The 22180-nt window shown below is 39.4% G+C and overlaps 2 long non-coding RNA genes across 8 annotated transcripts in view; one reads left to right on the top strand and one right to left on the bottom strand.

The window, feature by feature from the left end:
• Window positions 1-12746, top strand: part of LOC109967025 (uncharacterized) — a 35895-nt gene extending 23149 nt beyond the window's left edge. For all 6 annotated transcript variants that reach the window (XR_002275865.1, XR_002275864.1, XR_002275860.1 and 3 more), the window contains 5 exons: window positions 10200-10357; window positions 11125-11213; window positions 11522-11620; window positions 11822-11934; window positions 12052-12746. This is a non-coding gene — a long non-coding RNA (uncharacterized LOC109967025). The remainder of the gene's footprint in view (window positions 1-10199; window positions 10358-11124; window positions 11214-11521; window positions 11621-11821; window positions 11935-12051) is intronic.
• Window positions 12747-13564: 818 nt separating this feature from the next.
• On the bottom strand, window positions 13565-18666 carry LOC109967026 (uncharacterized). 2 transcript variants are annotated; one of them, XR_002275867.1, is made up of 4 exons: window positions 18344-18666; window positions 15880-16041; window positions 15124-15260; window positions 13571-13910 (listed from the first exon to the last, which is right to left on the bottom strand). It is a non-coding gene; the product is annotated as an uncharacterized LOC109967026 (long non-coding RNA). The 2 variants fall into 2 exon arrangements; XR_002275866.1 differs by having other exon boundaries at window positions 13565-15260; window positions 18344-18651.
• Between the last annotated feature and the right edge of the window lie 3514 nt (window positions 18667-22180).

Here is a 22180-nt window from a genome sequence, read left to right as displayed (position 1 = left end):
GTCCTGCAAAATTAAAATGGAGCTATTTCTTTAAATTGCCATCTTGCCTATATTAGTGTTGTCTGTGGCTGTTTACAGTTTTCTTATGGACAGCTGGTTCCCCATATGGAAAATATGTTTTTGATTATAGATCATCATGACATACATTTCCACAACATTAATTTCACCTTGTTTTACCCAAAGCTGTGATAAGACCAAATGTGAAATGAACTGGAAGCATACAGGCAATGGATTTGTGCAGAATACATTAAGGTAGAGAGATGCGCTTTCATGATTTGAAAACATGCATTGGTCTGGACATGGGTCAGATTTCAGTCTCAGGAAAATTCTGTTTATCTCATTAGACTTCACTCAAAGCTGAACTTTATAATTTGCTAAGCTTGAGCACCTTTCCAAACCTCAAGAGGTTGAAGATTGTTTGGACCAGCAGTTTCAGAGAGCAAACTTTCACACTAGTGTTCAACCTCAGCAGCTCTCATTTCTGATGCACTTTTAAATAAATTACTCTCACAAAACAATCGTTTCAGAATCCGTAGTGATGGATGTGTTGTCAGTTAAGCACCGTCTCAATTAACCAATCTGTATTCCTATCCTCATCTGTGACCACAAGCTGTGGGTACTAAGTAAGTGAAATTGAAAACAAAAGAGGTTTCCTTTAAGGTTAGCCTCAGGGGTAGGATGAGAATCTAGGAGCAGACCTGCTGCTCATTTGCACTGAATGGACCTGATTGAGGTGTTTTGGGCATCTGATAATGTCTCTCGAATGTCTCCCTGAGGTATCCCAAGCACTAGTAGAGTACCCTGTGGCAGAACCAAAACACATGGGGATTATGAAGAACCATCTGGCCTAGGAATGCCTCAGGATTCCCCAGGAGAATTCTGGAGGTTGTGACTTAAATAAAAAAGACATCTGGGTTACCTTGCTGAACCTGCTGCCACTGCTATCTGCAAGTGGATGTGCAGCAAAAAAATCAACAGATGGATAGATGGAAGGATTGTAACTTGATAGCTCAGGTGTTCATGGCCTGTCATTAGAGAGAGTGGGATGTGATGAGAGAAAGGGTTTGGCTGTAGTGAAATGAGAGCTTGCATTGATATCCTTTATATGAATATGTTTTTCATTGTTTGGATTACTTGATTTTTACAGTTATGTGGCATGTGCTTTGGTATTTTTAAAAAGCAATTTGAAAATGCGATAGTGTTTTCATTTGTATCCACACAGCCTTATTTATGGCAAGAAGATATTCAGAGGGAAGTAAGTTCAAATTCAGATGGTTTGAACCGACACCTCAGCTCCTCTTGAAAACACTTGGTATGACCTTTTATTATCTTGCATCTCTTGTGGTGACTATCTTTACCTGTGACTTTACCTGAAGGTACAGTAGATTTGGCTAATGACTTCAGACTGTCTTAAGGCCAAAGAGCTGCCAGTCGTCTTCTAATTCAAACTTCATTTTAGAAGAGAATAGTGACAAGTGTCAGTGCCATGAGCTTCTGTGACCAACAAGGTAATATACCTGTGTATTATTTCAAAGGGACTTATGTAGATAGTTGACATTAGCACACAGATCACGATTTCTTCTGAGAGTCTGCAAACTCCCAGAAAGGCTTTATTAAAAGGAGTGATTTATCTAGACTGCAGCGAGGAGCAGTGATGTGTAAAACCATGGGATATGATTAAACTTCTCTGGTGTCTGGGAGGCGGTCCCTGTCACATCCTGCTCCTTGTCAGAATTCGAACCTCACTGCTGAGACGTGTCATCCTTTGAACTCTGCACTATTCGCTCGTTTTTTAAATACCTTCTTTTGTTCTTTAATTCCAAGTTGATGTGGCAGAAACACGGATCCATGTGGATAAAAGGTTTAATCTGGGTCACTTTAATAAAGGCACCGTCTACGGCATATGTCTGTTATTTAGTTGATTAGCTGATTGAGCCAGGAGGGCAGTAAGCAAATATGCATGTCCTGAGGCTGATTGAACTGACATGTTTTTTTAAAGGGTCAGCTTGCCCAAAAATGATTTCCCCCTTCACTTCTAGTATATGTCTATGCAGAAAGTTTATTTTCTTTGACTAGGTTTTTAAACTTTTGCCTCTGGAATCTGCCTTTGACCACAAACAATACATATGAATGGCGTTTAGTTCAAGGCATTCACAGAATAAAAGACTATTTTTATGAAATTCAGTTAACATATATTTGGCTACTCTAGAAAATCCACAGACCTCAGTGTCAAAACTTTTCCTCTGAACTACTTTTTATTGAAGTAATAGTCCATGTGGCAACTGTTAAAAGGCAAGTTTATTTATATTGCACATTTTCCATACACAAAGTGCTTACCATAATGCATACAAATAGGTAAAACACAAAACACAGACAAAACATTAAACTCCATATATAGATAAAACATTAGAATGCATATTAGATTTATATCTATGTATATATGTGTATATACAGTATATCTATGTATATATATACCGTATATCAGTACAATATATCTTTGATATATTTTAGGCCTAGAACATTGAGAGACCTGCAGACAATAAGATGGGCCTTAAACTGAATTCTGTGTTTAACTGGAAGCCAGTGCAAAGATCTAAGGACTGGGTTAATGTTTTCCTCTGTCTTGGTGTTTGTCAGTATTCTGGCAGCAGCATTTTGCATGACCTGCAATCATCTAATGGTCTTACTGCGGAGGCCAATCAGGAGTGCATTACATTAGTCTACCCTGCTAGAAACAAAAGAATGAATGAGCTTTTCTAAATCCTGCATAGATAGGTTTCTAATTGTAGTTGTTTTTAAGATGCCAGAATGATGATTTTGTTACAGCTTTGATGTAGCCATTAAAATTTAGATCCTCATCAGTGATTACATCAAGATTCCTGACAGATGTTGTTTTTAGTGTCTTGGACTTGAGGTAATCACTGACGGCTATAATAATAATTACATTTGTTTATTTGAAGGAAATTGTGTTGCATCCAGACATACTGTAGACATGAGTCTTATAGGGCCATAGTCGTTTGGTGAGAGCGATAAGTATATCTGGGTGTCTTCCGCGTAGCTATGATAAGCAACACTACATTTCTGGGAAATTCAAAAAAGTTGGGAACGTTTACAGGTTGAAGAGGAGGGCCCCAAGAATCGATCCTTGTGGGACACCGTATGTGTTTGGTTTTTAAGTGATGCATGTCCTAGTTTTAAGCTACAAATAGTCACAATGTAAGAGTTGAATTAATTTTAAAACTTTAAAAACAATTAATTGCCCAGTGTAATTTTTAGTGTAGTTTATTTGAAAAGACCATATTGCATTGTAAAATAATATTTAGCTCAAAATACCTTAATACAAGGCCCACTTACTTCATTAGGGGATGTTATTACATTATCATTCATCCGGAATGGTATTTCAGGCAGTCTGAGGAATATAGGTACAATAATTAATCTCAGCTCTTTTGGTCTTCACCTGCTTTTAAGAGAAGTTCTGGTTCTTATTCTGCTATGTCCACCAACTAGTTCCTAGCTTTGTTTGCTGTTTAGTGGGCGGCAGGTACATACAGCTTTTTAATTGAACACAGCTGCTTTTTGTGTCTAGAAATGTCACTGATCCGAGCAGTGAGAATGAACCAAATAATTAATGCATTGAGCTCAAAGATGCAAAATGTTTTGTAGAGCTGAGGGGCGTTACAGATTCAGGGGATGATTCCCTGTAGGTTCAGCGCTAAAGGTGATTCCTTCCTTGTTGTACAATACATTGTCATCTGACTCATTGTTAATGTAGATAAATGACATACTGCCCCACCCTTTCTCTATCATCCTTCTCATTAAGAGGCATTTTCATTCTCACTGTGTAGAAGGGTTCTCACAACTGATATTTTATTTTTGTTAGAGTTCAACTTGCAGTCATTTCTGTCTACACAGGAGCTTTTCATTGATAAACCATTGAGCAACAAAAAATTTAATCTGCTCACAGTAGACAAGATGATATCCTATTTCTATCCGATCCCCTACATGGAATATTCCTTGACAGCTTTCTCCAAATACCATTGTTGCTTGTCTGGATTCATATTTCATTGTGATACAACACAGTGTGCTGCCCATTACTAGTTACAAATATCATCTGCAGCAAATGGGCTCCCATAAATACACAACAGCCTGTACACCAGGCCTTGCCATATTTTTCATTGGTGAATTGGCAGTCTCATTGTTTTTAGTCGCTGGTAACGTATGCACCTCTCAGTTTCTGGTTGGTAATGATCTTGAACTTTTCAGCAAAATTGCATCATTAAACAGAAAGAGATTTATCAAGAGGGAGGGTGGCTCTGTGGAGTGGAGAGATCTTTTCAGTGGGAGGCAGGTTTTTAAAACATTGGCAGATGGTGTTGAGTGACTGAGCAAGATTAAGATGTGTGCTGAGAAAAGGGTGTGAGAGGTTAAGAGAGCATTAATGCATGCATTTGTCCTGGATTAAAAATCATTGATCTCAGATGAGGATGCTGGCTTTGGCTGTCTCTATTACTCTTTTCATGTTGCAGAAGGGGTTTGGAAATTTTACTCTGTTTCCTATTAAACACCCACCAGACTAATCACTCTTTATTCTGCTTTTACATCATCTCCTCTTTTGATTTATATCACCCATTAGATCTGTTTTTGTGTCTGGCTACTCCTTTTTCTTTTATTTTATTGGTCTCCCTGCTGCACAGTAGAGCTGTGTACTTCGGTTAGATGTCAGGCTGTTGTGCATGCAACATATGTGCTCTTGTTGCAGACCACATTGCAATGGTGCACAGAAGAAGGTGCATGTCATATGAGCACATTGTTTATTTAGATGTATTTGTCATTAATACGTCTCAATGTACCTATTGAACCTAAACCTCATGCTTTTCATTTAAATAAGTGAGGCCAAGCCTTCCACCCTAAGAGCTGTGTTCTCAGCTAGCTAACATTAAGAAATATGAAAATTCCTCCCTTAAAGGAAAGTAAGACTGTTTTGCCTTGGGTTGTGCAGGCTCCCTTTGACACTGTCAGACAGAAAGATGTACACTTGTTGTCCTGTAATTATGCAAATCTCCTCACTCGAGCAGAAAGCTGTGACACTGTCCAAGACAGGTGCTGCCCTCTTTCTACCTGAGTCCTCCCTCCCTGGTGATGACTGAAATGTCACAGTTTATCAGGAGGAGAGTCACAATGAGAGCCCTGCACATGTAGTCACACATAGTCAGGCACCCCACCCCCCACCCCCCTTTATGAATATGGATATTTTCCAGATTTCCCACAAATGGGGTAGATTTGTTTCCTGCTCTCACCCCCAGGCTGGCCAAGCGATGACTTGTCGGTGTACAGGCTGTGCTTAGTTTTTCACAAGATGGGTTTTTCCTGCTTCGTTTCCCACTCTTGTTATTTTTTTTTGTTTGTTTTTTTTAACCATCTGCAAGGGTCATGGTGGTCATAAATTGTGAAACTGTAACTTCTTTTTTTAACTTCTCTATTTCTGCTCTTTCTCTTTTACATCGTTAGTGATTTACATAAGTATTTACTTTTGACTGCATACATTATAAGATGTATGTTTAAAATAAAAGCATTGTTCCTCTAAGTAGTAGAGATGTTGCTTGACGTTCTGGATTAGCCTTTTTATACAGTATATGCTCTTGCTTTTCAAACATCTGTTATTAGTGAGCCCCCATGATTTGATTGTAGTTTTTCAGGTATTTGTCTTTTATTGCATATCAGACAAAAGCCCTAGTTGCTATTTATTAGGCAAAACGGCTTTAGATAGGTGTTGTGTACATGACGACGTCTGGGAATTGACTTTTCTTTTAAAGCGGATTTCTTGATCCTTGTGTAGTGGCACCTTTGTCATTTATGTAGACAGCAGGCAGTGATTGGAAAGATTTTTAAACGGGCTTCAGCCTCACATCAAGAAGCTCATGCTTTGTACAGTTCGCAACAATATCAGACTGCGCACTGAGACATTATTTTCTGTAGATATAAGCAAGAAGTATTATGTGATGTCTTGTATAAATTAGAAAGCTGCTGGACTTTATGAAGAAATCTCCAGTAGTGTTGCTCCTCATCTATGCATACAGATGAGCAACAAATTAAATTAATGGGCCACATTTGCCACGATTGCAGCACATTTGTGCCGCAGCATGGTATGTGTTACTATATAATGTCTGTAGGTGGCTCTCGACCTACACACAGCTTTTCACAGGTACTGTGTACCTCCAGTACAACACTGTGGCCAATGCGATGCTGCTTTGAAAATAACACCGCACCATCATGTTCGCCTATAGCTCATATTGTACTTTAACCCTCTCTCTCAACACCCTCTTATATTGATATTTTTCTTTTCCTAAATTTGTTAGTGAGCTTTTAATTTGTCCTTGTAATATTAAAGTTGGTGTTTTCTTGTCAGCCATTTTACTGTGTTTAATAAGGGTTTAATGTGTATTTGAATTTGAGATAGTTGTGTGTCGGTCACCCGAGACTGTGATTGAATGATATGCCCCTGATTTGAAAGTCATCAGAATATCTGACTGTGTTGAAACTGCCACAGCATTGGAACAATTTGAGAAGAGGAGATGGCCATTGACATTTGGGCTCTTGTGCCTTGGAAATGCAGTGCAGATCTTGAGGTTGGAGACAATTATTTCACTGTTTTCAAGAGCATAAACTTTAATTTCCAAAGCTCCAAATGCCCCCAAAAGCTAAAAGAAAGCTGCCAAATGCAGAAATGTTCACTGAACTCCTCCTGTTCCATGTTGGTTTACACATGTCAGTCAGCCACTACAAACAACAGCTGCGAGCACAGCTCCAGAGTGCATGTCGGTGTGGTACAGTGAGCCTGGGTTTATGCTGATTAGGTGGCACTGTGTACTTTTAGTGCTTATTGTAGACTGAAATTGCTTTTCTATTACGTCATGTGCAGCCTCTTTCCATTTGCTGCACTTTTTATCTACTCCAGATTGATGTTGGTTCTTTTCTGTGCAGTTGATTAAACACAGCAGTAGAAATGACACTGATCTCATCTACAGTGTCTGGCTTGACAGACAGGTTGTGTGCAATTTTATACATGGATAATGCTCCAGCATGATTTCATTGATAGTTTAAATATCAGACCTGGTGACAGGCTCTATAATATAGAAGCATATTCATATAAATGTAATCAGAAATAACACAAAGGATTCATCCTCTATTCTGCAAACAAATAAATCATGTTACTTGTACTCATGCCAGACCAGCAGAACTCAATGTGATCTTTTTTTTTTTTTACCTGTAATTATCTCTAAATCAATTCGTGGCTCAACCCAACCCTTTAACTGGGTTGTTTGTAATGTTAATGTGCTATTGTGTTTCTAAGATTGTTGCATGGTTACTCCAGACTGTGACTGCTTGCTTTTAAATGGCAGAAGTACAGTATATAGCCACACTCGGCGTCCTATAATCTGATTGAAAAAGACGGGGGAATTGTGGACATTGTTTGTTCAAGATGATCATTACTTGGATATTTTAAAAGTCGTGTATTTAATTGAAGGATATGAAAGGAAGAACAAATTACTGAACAAATTGTATGTTTTTAGAGCAGGTTGAATGTGTTGACAGATGATGTGTTCACTGACTCAACAGACGGGGGTTTATTTTGAAGCTTACCAGAAAGGCCTGGCTGTCTAAGATAACAACTGCGCACTGCAAGTGCTTTTGGAAATACTGAAAGTATTAACTTGAACTGCACAGAAAGAGGGCTAAGATTGTTCAGTAATACCTCAGAACCAAGACACGACCTCTAGGCAACAGAGAGGCAAATTATGGTAGGGATATTGTCTAGTCTGTTATTGATTTTGTGTGGTGTTGTGTGGATGTAAAGTATTTGTTTGTTTGTTTTTGACACTTGATTTTAATTTGGACCTCCTATAAAAGTTTTACTCCATTTAATGTCCTCAGGTTTTTAAATGTATGAGCCATGTGTTGTTTTCTGTTCATGTTGAATGAATCCTGAGGCAGGTTAACATGGAGTGAACATGGCAGGGTTCTGCTACATGCACATTTAACCCCTTTATATTAGAGAATACCTTTCCGTTAGACTTTATCATGAACAACAGTGACTGGCATTTACTCTTTAAGATATATGCTGGCTTAGATAAATTGCCCTTGTATTGTAATTGTCTTGTATGTTTACAAGACATTTATACAAATTTTTGATTGGTTCAATTCAACAAAATTAATTTCCAGGACTTCGTGCCAATAAAACACACAGGTTGTTAATAAGTATTATTTGTGACCTGTTGCCTGACAGTGGCGCTGGTCCTGTCACTGATCAATCAACAATCCTCTCTTCCTTTTAAAAACATCACAGTTTTTCTTGATGCAAAAATGTAAAAGATGAGCCTTAGATTTATAGTTGCATCTACACTGGCAGAATCTAAGCAAAAATGTTAGTGACTGGCAGTAATGCCATTTAACATTTGTTTCTATGGAGATTATTCTAAAATCTAATTATCAGTGCATCAAGTTTTCATTTTTACTCAGAATGCACTTAAAAGCAGAGGGCATCATTAGGGCGAGGTTTGTGTTTTTTTATATAGCAGGATGATGCTTTGTGCAGAGCTATGTAACAGGCAGACAATCAGCTGTACCAACAAGACTTGTTTTGCATTAATTGTATTGAGTTATGGTCAGAATACTCACATCTTTGAGTGAAACTGTTAATATATCTATAATACAATAATTTATTCAGCACAACTTTTAACAATTGGTTTTTGCTTCCCAGATGTAAATTTTAGATCCTGCATGTCATTTGCATTACCTCTGCTGAGAAAATGTAAAAGACAGACTCTCTGCACTTAAAAGACCAGGCTGCTTGCTGTCTCTTAATTCTTTGTAAAAATGACCAATATAATCTGTAGCTGCTGTGGTACCCCATGAAGCATCGTCTCTTCTAAACAGAGGGTCAGTCTTTGGCCGATGCTTTTCTGTTCAGTGCTGTTAAGGATTGCAGGGTATTAAGAAGGATTCAGACCACAGAAAGGGCCGTGGTATTTACTGAGTGAGTACTGAGGGACATGGAAATGGCTCAAATCTCACCCCATGCCGATAGAAAAGCAAGACCAATGAACAAGAAACCCCTAAAGCTATATAATGCAACATGACAGTGCTGTAAGGAGGGAAAGATTGTGTTGCTTTGTGCACATGCAGAAAAAAGTGAGATTTTTTAAAATTTTTTTGGAGACGTACAGTATGTTTTCTGTTTGATCACCTTCTTCATGTAAAAATGTAATGCAGACATGTTCTGTGTTCAACCCAAGTTTAGAAAAAAAAAAATTTTTTTTTAAATGTGTATGTAAGGATTTCTTCAGCGGTCTCTCCTGCAGAGTGTCTGATAACGCTGCCAAAGGCCAATAAATGTCAAGTGCTGTGGCCTGACTCCCGCTCCTCTTTCTTCACACAGATCCTCCTCCCCTACAGCAGTAACAGTGCCTTACCCTATCACACTTTTACAACCTTGTTCAGCTCTACCCAGGTTCATTAGTAATGCCCAAATTATAGCTTTCTGCCTCAGGTTACTAAATCAAGCTTCAGAATGCATCTTTATTGTTGTCGCAGAGCTACATTATCAGTGTACAACTCGAGCAGCTGTTGCCCTGTTCTTGTCAGTTTAGACTCTGAAACATCACATTACCATGAAGGTTCTCAGCCTTGTTTAACAGTTATCTAGTTCCTTCCATGAAGATCTTGCATATGTGCAGTTAAGTCTTGTCACTTCAGATGCTGTAAAAAGTTATGGTTGTTTGGAGCTTTTATATGGGGTCAGTATGGGGTTACAAAGATTTTTAGCTTGTAAAAACATTTAGAGCAGGTGTAGAAAAGATTTGTATGCAAAATGTTTTTGAAGGTGTGAATAAAATCTGGTGTTTGCACCTGGTACTCCAGTTCTGTGAATGGGCTCAGATGTGCTAAGAATAGAAACATGAATTGAAGAAATTGTCATTAACACCACCCCCAGTTTAGCCTCAAAGAACATCATATAGTGAGAAGACGGAATAAAGAACACAATAGCCCTTCAGCCTTGTTCAAGGGGTATTTAATTTTCCTGCATTCATGATTTAATAAAATGTTAGTTTGTGCAGGTTTGTATTTCTGTGCTCAGGATTGTGAATTGTTATAAATATGGCATTATATGACTAATTCTTTTTTTTGTCCTCAATGTATAGGCCACAGAATGGTGAAGGGACGCCTGAAGGTATCAGGCCACAGAAAACAGTGGACGACAGAAGGGAATTCCTTGCACTGTGTAGTCTTGGGTGTGTTGTGAGAAGGATCCACACTGGGCTGCGCCCCTATCACTACTATGCACTGACAAGTTGATCAGGTGAGAAAAAAATTCTAAGGCTGTTGTGGTTCAAGTGAGAGGCAGTACTCTTGTACCACTGACAAGTTCATTTCAAAAGTGTCAGTGTTTGATCAACTTTGGTATAAATTGTAATGAAATTTCTCAAGTTTTTATAAACAATTGCATAGAAAATTTCATTCTTTGCTCCAGTCTGTCCCGTTTCTTCCACTGACCTAGTTGGAAGTCATATAGTGTTTTAAGATGGCAGCCGTAGGGTATGCATATTAGCATATTTATAACTGGTTTCACTCTGCATTTGTATCCACCACATCTAAAGACAGGGTCAGAATGAACTGTAGTGTGTACTTTCACTTCCTGTATGATAATGAAGGTTTGTTATTGTTATAAGGTCAAAGTCTGTATTGCTTTATTAAGCATCTGTGTGCTGCATCTGTAATGTTTATGGCTAACATCTTCAAACTCCATAATGATTGACCTTCATTGCTCTCAAGTGAAAGTGAAACACTAAGTAATTTGATATTACAGTTGGCAAATTTACCTTTAATTCACTGTGGATAAACTTGAGATAAAGTAAACACTGCTCTGTGTGTCTAATCATTTTTACTGTACAGATGTGACGTGGTTATGCTTGGAGGAATTGACAGATTTTCCAAAGTGTTTGTGCAACCGAGAACTAACAGTCATTTAAATTTCATTCATTTAAAGGTCTTAATTAAGAAGAACAGAAGTCAACTTGCAAGAGATTTGAGCAGCCTGTTGAGTTAACTCTAAATTTGTTGTCACAGATCCTGTTCCTTCAAACGGCCAATAATAAGACATCTACAGCCCCGGAGTTCCTCCTCGAAGCTGCAAAGAAACACAACTTTACATCCAGGTACTATGAACAGTCTTGTTTTGCTTCTGATAGTAACACTTAAATAATGGAATAAGTAAAAGGTTTGATTTAGCAACTTTGGTGACGACTACACTAGTGCTGTTGACTCATGCCCTATTTTGAAACAACAGGTTATAACAGTAGTTATGCCTGCATTTCAGACTGCCTGTGGGGTTTCAGTTATTTTAAGGGCATTTTCAAAATCCACTTAACTTTACTACAGTCAGGCTTGAACGTGCAGGAATATCTGTACGATACTGAGACAACAGCCATCCTAATATGTTGCCTTTTTGTTATGCATATTCAAGAGTCAGGGGAACAGGCAGTTAAGAATGTGGACATTCAAGGCTGTGGTAGGGGACACGTCATCTCAGGGAAAGGTGTCCCCAACCAAAGGATGTTTTAAGGTGAGCAATTCTACCTGATTTTATAATTGGTTTACTTGTTTAATTGGAATGTCCTCAACTTTTACTGTGTGTTTGCACCTTAACACCACGTGTGATATGGACCAGAGGTTTACAAAACCAAGTAACTGTAGTGTTCAGGATAGAGGACCTGTGGCGTGGTGTCTGGAATGTGTCAAACTCCTGGTGCAATGTCCTCCACAGCTGCATATTTGCTGCGGGATGGAACAACCCTTCACTCTGAACAGAATGCAGTTCCGCCTCAAACCGACCGTGGGAAATTGGGACGTTCTGACAACTCTCCTGAGAACAATGAGGTAAGAAAGTCATGCTGCTGTAACATGCTAGGGTGAAATTCTTTAATTACAAACGTGTTTGTACCCATGGCTTAATACCACTCTCCTCACTTATTGGTGAATATTGTTCGATTTCAGGGAGACCAGTTTCCAGATGTGGACAGTGAAGAAACTGGAAGAGCAACCCCCTTGCATCATAATGTTAAACAAATTACACATCAGACCCAGACAGTTTTAGAGTTGTAATGATTTTATTACAGTAATATACACACACACACGCCCCCATACTTAGTCCTTGAGGGGCAATTTGTTGTGCAGCCAGTTTGTTCTCTACGGAGCCAGATGCTATTGCTTATTGCACGGGTGTAGTGTCCAGCAACCACTGGTAAACAAAGACTATGCTCTCAAAAATTCTTGATTTGTTTGCCAAACTGGGTCTAAATAAGAACCTAATTTATCAAGGCAGACTACCTCTCGTGTTGCATTGCATGTGCCTGGACACTTGCACAGTTATAAAGCCTTCTCCAGTCATGCAACTGCATGAGAACTTACATGACTGGATAGGTCTTAATAACTGTGCAAGTGTCCAGGCACATGCGATACTAAATGAGGTAGGAGGTACCTTGCTCATGCTGGTAGGGACTTTCCCATCTGGGATCAAGTGGCTGCAAAAAGAAATGTGTAATTATTCTGTAGTAATTTTGTATTCATAATTTCATTAATAAACAGTCCATTTTCTACAAACTTGCCTGTCTCCATGGATGTCCTCATAATTCTGTAACTAGACAGTCTGGGTGAGGATTGCCTAACTGGGAAAACACACAAAGTGAGATGTGCGCAGGACACAAGCACTACTGAAGCGTGATTCCATTCATTCCAAACTGAAAGTGAGATGTGAGCAGCGCATTCTGTGCCTTTAAAGTCATCAGAGCAGGGCCGCAGTCGGAGAAAGGGTCTTTACCAGGCCAAACAACAAGTGTACTTGCCTAAAAACATGTAAGATCATCAGGAAGAAATTGCACTTCCATGTAGCCTATGGATTTACTGATTTTATTGATTTGCCCCGGCCTGTTAAGTTCAAGCAGCAGTTCAGTCATTACAGAAAACAAGAGGATTGATTTAAACAGCTGACTATGAAGACTATGCTTCACTAAACACAGCAGAGGGGAAAAAAGAGGCATGAAGCATAAAGAATAAATGATAAAAGGGTTTTACGGGAGATGTGCGTCTTGGCTTCTATGTGGTTTAGAGGTAACCTCTTTCTGATATTATTCACTGTTGTCAAATGTTTCAATCCACACCGAATCTGAGAAACACATCTCCCGTAGAACCTTCGCTTTTTTTACACTTCATGTTTATTTTTTCCCCGCTCTGCTGTATTTAGTAAAGCATAATCTCCCCATTCAGTTTAACTTACACAAATCCTGTTTTCTGTTTCTACTGGTATATTAAGATTTCACCCTCTGTAAGGAGCCGGGAAACACCACTAAATCCATAGGCTACATAACTGTTTTTGCACAGTTTACTTGTGGTGTTGGTAAAGACTCTTTCTCCAGTTGCTGTCCTGCTGACAGACAGACCGATGTTCTGATATTAAATACACATACTGTAACTCACCATTCATGTCTCCCTTTCAGTCTTCTATGTGGTTTAGAGGTAACCTCTTTCTGATATTATTCACTTTTGTCAAATGTTTCAATCCACACCGAATCTGAGAAACGCATCTCCCGTAGAACCTTCACTTTTTTTACGCTTCATGTCTATTTTTTCGCTGGATTGAATGGAATCACGCTTCAGTAATGCCCATGTCTCGCTCACATCTCACTTTCAGCGTCTTTTCCCAGTACGGGGTGAAGTAAAGGTTTGAATTTAAATATTAGGATTTCAGCTCACCGCATGTTGAAGTAATGTAAAGTGATTTACTGGTGACAAGTCACAAGAACAGACAAGACTGATTTCGTCCCTCTGCTCGTCACATGGGCACATCGCCATCAAACCTAAGGAGCAAAACTGTTAATTTTAACATTGTTTACCCTAACCTTTATGAAAGACCATGCAATTTTTCATTGTTTTAACAGTACTGTAAATTACTCTGCAGCTGTAAAGCACCACTTATGTAAAAGATCCCAGATTTAAGCAATACTAATGACAGAACATTACATTTCACAACAATAAGAATGATTAATACGACACCGTTAGCTTGGAACTTTCATTCTCTGTGTATTCCACATAACTGGTGGTCATATACCAAGGACAGCTGAGACCTTCATACCACAGTGTATGCCTGTTTCATGACCAAATTATGTAATGATCCATGTAGCCACAATGTCTGCATTGTAGCCTCTCTAAGGAGCTATATGATGTCAGAATCACAGTGAAAGGTAACTAGAATGGATGTTAATTTCTCCAGTCACTATAAGGCATAGGAAGGAGGAGCAGGGAGACGAGGAGAAGCAGGGAGCTAGCAACAGTATGAGAATGTCTGTTTCATAAATTGCTGTTAATCTCACTCAAGCTCGTCACAGTAAACTGCCTGAAATACACATTTTTTGAGTCCTGGTCTTCCTTCCATGCTGCGTGTGACACAAAATTCATCTTTTCAAACATATTTACATATAAAATCCAAAGGTTTGCATCTCCTTAGTTTGAAATGGCAAAACGAGTGAATCAATGTGTATATGCTTTCATCAGACGCTGGAGCTCTGCACAAAGTGGAAGGAAGAATGAAAGCAGCCCAATATCAGAAGATTTTAAAGCAAAACCTTCTACCATCAGTCAAAAAGCTAAAAATTAAAAGGCACTGGAGCCTTCAAGACAACTATCCAACAAACTCAGGAATGGTTTAAAAAAAGTTGAACGTTTTACCATGGCCTTCCCAGTCTCCAGATTTAAATATCACTGAAAACTCGTGGATCGCTTTGAAGAGGGCTGTATATAGCGGACATGCAAAGTATTAGAGAACATTTCATAAAGGGGGCTGCAAACCTTTGCACTGATATGATTTTCATTCTTTTACTCGAAATTTCTTTTTATAAATTTCCTGACCACTTTAGTTACTTCTGTTGATGAAGGTACAGTTGCGCTAGCTAAATGTGCATTAAATATGTTGAGGGGGAAAAAAAATCATTTTACTCTTTCTGCCATTTCAAAGTAAGGGGATGCAAACATTTGGACTCAACTGTAACAACATTCTGAATAGTTTAGTATCACCATCTGAATTGTTGTCCGGATGTCAAGCTCTACTTCATCATCCATCTGTAGTGAGGTTTTGGATTATCTTCTTCACTGGTTTGTGTGGCTCCAAATTCTGGACTTGATGACGTACTCGGCAGATCTTCATGTGCACTCTATTCAATAAAAAATAGATTGTGTAAGGTCTAGTTTACAGTGTATGACCTGTGTTGAATGCATTTTGTTTTTCAATTTTACAATGACATGAAACAACATCTCTTGAATGGTGGTTGCCACAAAAAGGGCATCGAGGCTGAGGGGAAAACAAGAACATCTAGACAAAACATGGTTGTGCATATTGCCAAAATATAGAAAATGAACATAAGTAATGATCAAATATTATTTAGTACTAGTGCAGTCCCAGTGTAATTCTACTTCCACAATATGATACAGAAATGTTTTAGGATCTCTATAGGTGTTGATCGTATTGCAAAATCTAGATTCAAAATTTCATTTGAAGCAAACATGAATGAGAAACCCTGTAATGGTAATTGAAAGCTCTACAAGTTAGTGAATACACCTCTCCATGTAAGATTACCATCACCTACGTTTCTCTACCTTCTACTGCACCGCTACTTTTATTCATAAAGATAAAGACTTCCTTCATCCACACACACACAAAACAATGGAATAAAACAATACCATAAACTGCATCCTAAAATGCCTGCATATTTTAACTTTTACAAATCTATGCATTAAATTGTACAATGGTTTCCATTGTTCTGGCTAACTTACCTGTCTACAGCCTTAATGAAGAAGGGGTGTAGTGTCAGTTTGTCTTTGAAGAGGGACAATGTCAAGTGTGTTTCCCATTCTTGTTGATCAGCTTCAGTATCTTTGCTGTGTTGCTGTATGTTCCCTGTACCACCAGAGACAGGTTCCTCTGGCCACTGCCACCTTGATGGTAGAACAAGATATATTACCGGAGTAGGACAAGATATTATTGCATCTAAGAATGTGTCACAAAAGACATGAAAGTGTACAAACACTAACAGTGCACTTGAGTTCTTCTGCCACCTCTGTGTAAGACAGAGCCTGTATTAGCAGTGGAGACCAAGTTTCTGGGCTCCACAATATCCAAGGACCTGAAGTGGACGTCCAACATCAGCACCATCACCAAGAAGGCACAGCAGAGGATGTACTTCCTGCACCAGTTAAGGAAGTTCAACCTTCCCCAGGAGTTGCTGATACTATTCTACAGAGGAATCATCAAGTCAGTTCTCTGCACTTCCATCACTGTCTAATTTGTTCTTGTCCTGGTTGGTTGCAGACTCCAACAGACAGCCCGGACTGAAGTTTAGGATGCAATAATGACAATGCCAGTACCACCCTCTAGTACTGTACTCATAAAAGTCATCTAATACTACACACCGATACCAATTAACAGCAACATTAGGCTGACCTCACACTGGCTGAGCCAGTTCTTAGATGGCAGAGAGGGTATTTCAGTAGCTCGGGGATATTTTAAAATAAGTGAATACAACAAAAGCCGACTGCAAGCTCAGCTTCTCTGTTTTGTGTGTGTGAGAGAGATGTGGAGGGAGGGGTGCTCACACATACTTCAACACTCGATATGTGCAACACCACCAACAATAATAGAGAAAGTAATGAATCAAAACACTTTCTAAAGTGTTGAAGAAACAGAACACAACAACAAACTTGCAAAAGTATGTCTTCACTCTCCCCATGGTCAGAATGTCTGGTCCCATTCAGCCACTAAACTCATGGTGCTCATTATGCTGATTGTAGTGAACAGAAAGAAAACAAATGCTAAATTTGTGGAGTTAATGGCGACATCAAATGAGCTCTATGTATGAAAATGGGTTGAATACTCATGGACTTGGGGGCTGAGACCAGCAGCTCCACTGCAGCACAGCAGGTGTGTGTCCAGCAGAGAGTGCAGGATGAAGCCACAGACAACAGCCAGCTAAACTAAGACCATGCAGTCTTGTTAAATTCAACATTTCCCGACTATGATAATGTGTTCCTAAACTGTGACATTCTGGTCAGGAGATTGTGAAATCAATACATCCTAACACAAGGTCGCACTCTTAAAAAAAAGTTCAAATCCACTGTATTACAGTATGCTGTGTAGCCGGTGAGAGAAATTCAATCAGTTACATGTCATTCAATAGGAATGGTGGCTGTCACAGAAGGTTTTCAGGTGATTTGCACAGCCCCCTGTTACAGAGAATATTTTATTTAATCATGATCAGAAACTAAATCTCATGAAATCAAAAACTTTCTCTGAAGTCACTGCACTTTTATGGTAATTGTAGTTTTTATAGTAGAAGCACTGCATCATTAGGTACTTATATCGGTACTCAGTATCAGCGAGTACTCAAAAGTACTTGGTCTGATAAAAAGTGGTATTGGTGCATCCCTACAAAGAATAATCGTGCCAACCTGCCCTCCATTCAGGACATGTACTCCCCACATGTCAAGAGGAGGGCAGAAAAGATTTCTGCAGACCTCTCACATCCTGGACATAAACAGTTTGAACTCCTTCCCTCTGGACAGTTTCTTCCCCTGTGCCATCACTTATGAAAACAAGCCACAACTGTGCATTCAAGCTACTGCACTCTCTTGTTCTTGTTTCTTTCCTGCTCCCTTATGTATGCACATTGCACATGCACACTGAGAACCACTGTATCAAGTCAAATTCCTCATGTGTTCAACATATGTGGCCAATAAAGCAGATTCTAATTCTGAAGAGTGAAGGCAAATATACATTGCATTGGGTCGACGACACCTACACACCTAACACAATCCTCCAACGCCATCTGCTCAATACTCTGTCGAACTCTTCAAACAACAATCAGTAATTTACAGCTAACTGCCAACTACAGCCACAGGTACAAAGCTGTCACCTTCATCATGAACATCAGCTGCCACCCCACAGGCAAATGCCCCAAGTACTGGGATGCTAGTACTACCTACACATAAAACAATTCAAGTTAAGTCAAAATTCTGCTACTTTTTGCAATGAACCTGTATGCAGATAATCACTAACAAACCAGCCAAAACTCCTCTTAACCTCATGTTAGCTTCCAAGTGCTAGTAGGCCTCAAGCCTGCCTCAGGAATCAAACATTTGTGAACAGTCCATCTTTCTGTGCCAGTTTGCCTCCATTTAACAGTCATGTTACACACATACAATATGTCAGACCTTCAATCTGTTGTACTAGTTTTATGCTTACCTATCTCTGGCACCAATGGCATATGGCTCTTCCTCTCTTCCAGCGCCTGCTGCCGGCCTAAATTCTGAACCCAAGCAGCAACCACCCAGGCTGACAAATGAAGCCAATGAGGAAATGCTAAAACCTGCAGTTCCTCGAATGGTCACTTGAGGCTGGCTCCAAAAGGGAGTTAATGCTAAAATGTTCAACTTTACAGCAGAAGTAAACATTTACAGCCTGGCACAAATGACCAGTTTTGGTCTCTAGCTAATTTACCCTTCCGTGACAAATGTATGGGGGGGGTGAATTTTTTTTATAACTCACCCATTTAAAATAAAATTGAGACTAAAATGTTTGCATGAATTAAGGGCGTGGCTGCTTTGAGTGACTGGCTGCTAGCTTCTCTCCACTGGCTCCCTGTAAAATCCAATTTAAAATCCTTCTCCTAACATACAAAGCCCTTAATGACAAGGCTCCATCGTATCTTAAAGACCTCGTAGAACCTTATCATCCTAACAGAGCACTTCGCTCTCAGAGTGCAGGTTTACTTGTGGTTCTTAGAGTCCACAGAAGTAGAATGGGAGGCAGAGCCTTTAGCTATCAAGCTCCTCTCCTATGGAACCAACTCCCAGTCTCAGTTCGGAGCTTATAGTTAGGGCTGGATCAGGTGACCCTGAGCCCTCCCTTAGTTATGCTGCTATAGGCCTAGGCTGCTGGGGGGCCCCATGATGCTCTGAGTTTCTTTCCCCTCCCCTCCTGCTCTGCTCTCCTCTCCTCTCCTCTCTCTCCCTATGCTTATGCCACCATTACACATTACTAACTTTGTGTCTCCTCTCTCCCGTAGTGTGTCCTCTCTCTCTCCCTGTACCTTTCTGCAGGTTGCCCTGGCCCTGGAGCTCTATGTCTCTGACGAGCAGTCACCGGCCACATCAACCCGACCAGTGTTTGATTGTTTGTTGTGTCTTGTTGCTTTTCTTCTTTTGTCTCTCCTCTATCCACTCACCCCAACCAGTCGAGACAGAAGGCCGCCCACCAAGAGCCGGGGTCTGTCGGAGGTTTCTTCCATTAAAGGGAGTTTCCCCTCCCGACAGTTGCCAAGTGCTTGCTCAAGGGGGGTTTGTTGGGTTTTCCTCAATAATAATAATAATAAGGTCTAGACAGAAAAGACCTGTAAAACAGTTAAACAGCTGCAAAATACACCATAGGATAAAAGAGACAGAACAACAGGTTGCTGTCCCTAATGCAGAGACACAAATCATGTCAAAATTGGTGCTGAACCACCATTAAGAACTGAAAACATGTTAAATCATGTCTATAAAGGTCTGGATACAGAATGAAAGACAAAGAGCCAGTTGAACCTGTTACACCCTCCAGCTCTGTCTGATAAAATACAATTTTCCTTAGATACCACCCCTTGTAAGGAAAAAACGTATCACTGGTTCCGAAATAAATATGCTTATTATTTGTCAATAAAGGTCACCGTTACCTGGATGGTATAATATATAAAATACAGTCAGGATAAGCACTCAAGAATGTAAAAGAGAATAGGGTTGAATGTTGGAAAAGAACAGTAGTGGTTGGAGCAGCACTCTGATAACTTGAGTAAAAGTAGAAATACCCAGTTACATAGTACGAAAGTCACATAGCATTAACAACAGCATGGGATTTAATCATAAATTTGGAGAGAAAATAACTCAGTTTCAATAGATTAGAGATTTTAATTAAGTGAGTCTATGGTTTTCAGGAGACATCAGTTTGCCAGGGCACACTTAGCTTTTGGCAGGGCTCAAACGGTCGGCTGGGAAAGTAGCTTTGGTTCCATAGCCTTTTTGGGTCAGAGTAGAGGCCTGTGGAGGTCCAAATCTCCAGAACGCCATTTGAGGCATCGAGCTCAGAAGGTGTTCCTTGTTTTTGGACTCTCTTGTATGATGGGCTGGCTTCCAGCCTGCAGCTGTGTCCATGACAATAGAGTCCTGCTACTATTGTGGCATTTGATGATTGATGTCTCAAGGAAAGACCATGTGTAATTTAAACATATTATCACGGGGTTGTTCTGATGGTGTCTTTAGAGCTTAAATGATTCATCTTAAATAAAACTCAGTTTCGATCTTGGTTACAAACATTTTCTTTGTCTACAAACTTTGGCTGAAGAGTTTTCAAATTTGGCACGCTGGAACTTCCAATCAGCTTGACTGCTGGGTTGCAATAAAAAGATTCAAAAATCACTATAAACTTGCTAAATAAGAAAAAAAAAACTTCCTGTAGTTATGCAAGCATACAATTCAAATAAAAGAATTTTAGACAAAAACACGGAAACATGCTGACAATAGATGGACGGGAAACTTTTGAGGCCTCAAAGCTGTTTTCATTGTTCTTTGTTCTGTTCTGAGTTCTGAGACAAAGGGAAGCAGTGACTCATGGGTAGTCGTGTCAGCTCAGGTGCTGATTGGTTGGGAGTCTGCCAGTTGAAGTCCTCTGCCATGACAGCGGGTTCCTGATTGGTTCTTTTAGTGCACTGTGAAACATTCGCGCCTTGTCTTAAGCTAATTCTATACAGTTCATAACTTCTACTTTCCACCATGGCTTATGTGTGAAATACACATTTTATATGATCAACATGGAGGCGTCACAATTCAGACAGAGCCTAAGCAACACATAGTTTGAACATTAAACAAGAGAATGTTATATTCTGTGGGGAGAAAGGAAGGTTAACTTCTGAATAAAAGAAAGCACAATGCTAATTAGCATGCAGTTATAACAATAGAAAAATCTAAAGTTCCTGAACTGAATGTTTTGGCACTATTTGAGGCAGGACTTAACATTGCAGAAATATTTCTTGTTACCTTATGGAACAGCTTACACACTTTGGATCATGGATCTTTGCATTTTCACATCCAGAATAACATTCCCATTGTTATAAGGAACTGTTAAGGAAGAAGTCATTTTCTTGCAGTGACTGAGTTAGGCATGTCCAAAAATCATTTATCAACTTTTCTGTTTAGATGCTTTACACAACTTTTGGTTAACATAATTTCACATTGTCAAATCTAGAAACTTTTCCATTGTCATAGGGAGAAAGAAGCAATTAAGCCAATTTCTATTGTGTCTCTTGACATTCCAATGTTGTCCTGTTCTCTTGGGACGGATTAGATAAGGGGTGAGATGGTCCTATTGTTTGTGTACCCCTAAAATTGAATCAGATAAGAGGACCAACTTTCCTGGGTTTGTTTTAACTAACCCAAACTTATTGTCTAAAGTCACAGTGAGAAGTCCAAGTCTGTATTCGCAGGTGTGAGTCAAGTCAAAGCAGAGGGGGAGTTTTGGTCTCTGGAGACAGAATCCAGGTTGTCCATCTGAGGAGGGTAGTGTGTGTGTGTGTGTGTGTGTGTGTGTTTTCAGAGGGCAGTTTGCATGAAGCCTTCTTTGGTTAAAACAAAGCAGAGCAATCAGCCAAGTTCTGTCTATTTAAAAGGGGGCAGGGTAAAGCCTTTCTGCTCCTTGATGCCCGGAAGTCAAAGTTAGTTGTTATTTATGAATATTCCGATTTCCTTAAAATAAATAAAACATCTGTTGAAAATGTCTGTTTTGGACTTCTGGGCACTACAATTTTATTCACACATTCAAAAAATGTTTTTACAAGAACATTTTTTCTGCTTGTTCAAAATGTTTTTACAATTACAAAGCTTTTCTACACATACAGTATATACAGTGTTTCTTTTCTACACATATTCCAGAGTTTTTACAAGCTCAAATTCTTTATGACCCTGCATTGAGCCCCTACTTTTGGGGCAACAGCCCACTTTTTGTAAGTGATATAGATATGGGAACAGACTGGAATTCAATCTGAAAGACTGTGTG

Source organism: Monopterus albus, unplaced genomic scaffold, assembly GCF_001952655.1.
Source record: "Monopterus albus unplaced genomic scaffold, M_albus_1.0 scaffold123.1, whole genome shotgun sequence".
In the NCBI taxonomy this organism is placed as follows: Eukaryota; Metazoa; Chordata; class Actinopteri; order Synbranchiformes; family Synbranchidae; genus Monopterus; species Monopterus albus.
The sequence above is the reverse complement of the archived record's forward strand: the minus strand, read 5'-3'. Positions and strand labels throughout refer to the sequence as shown.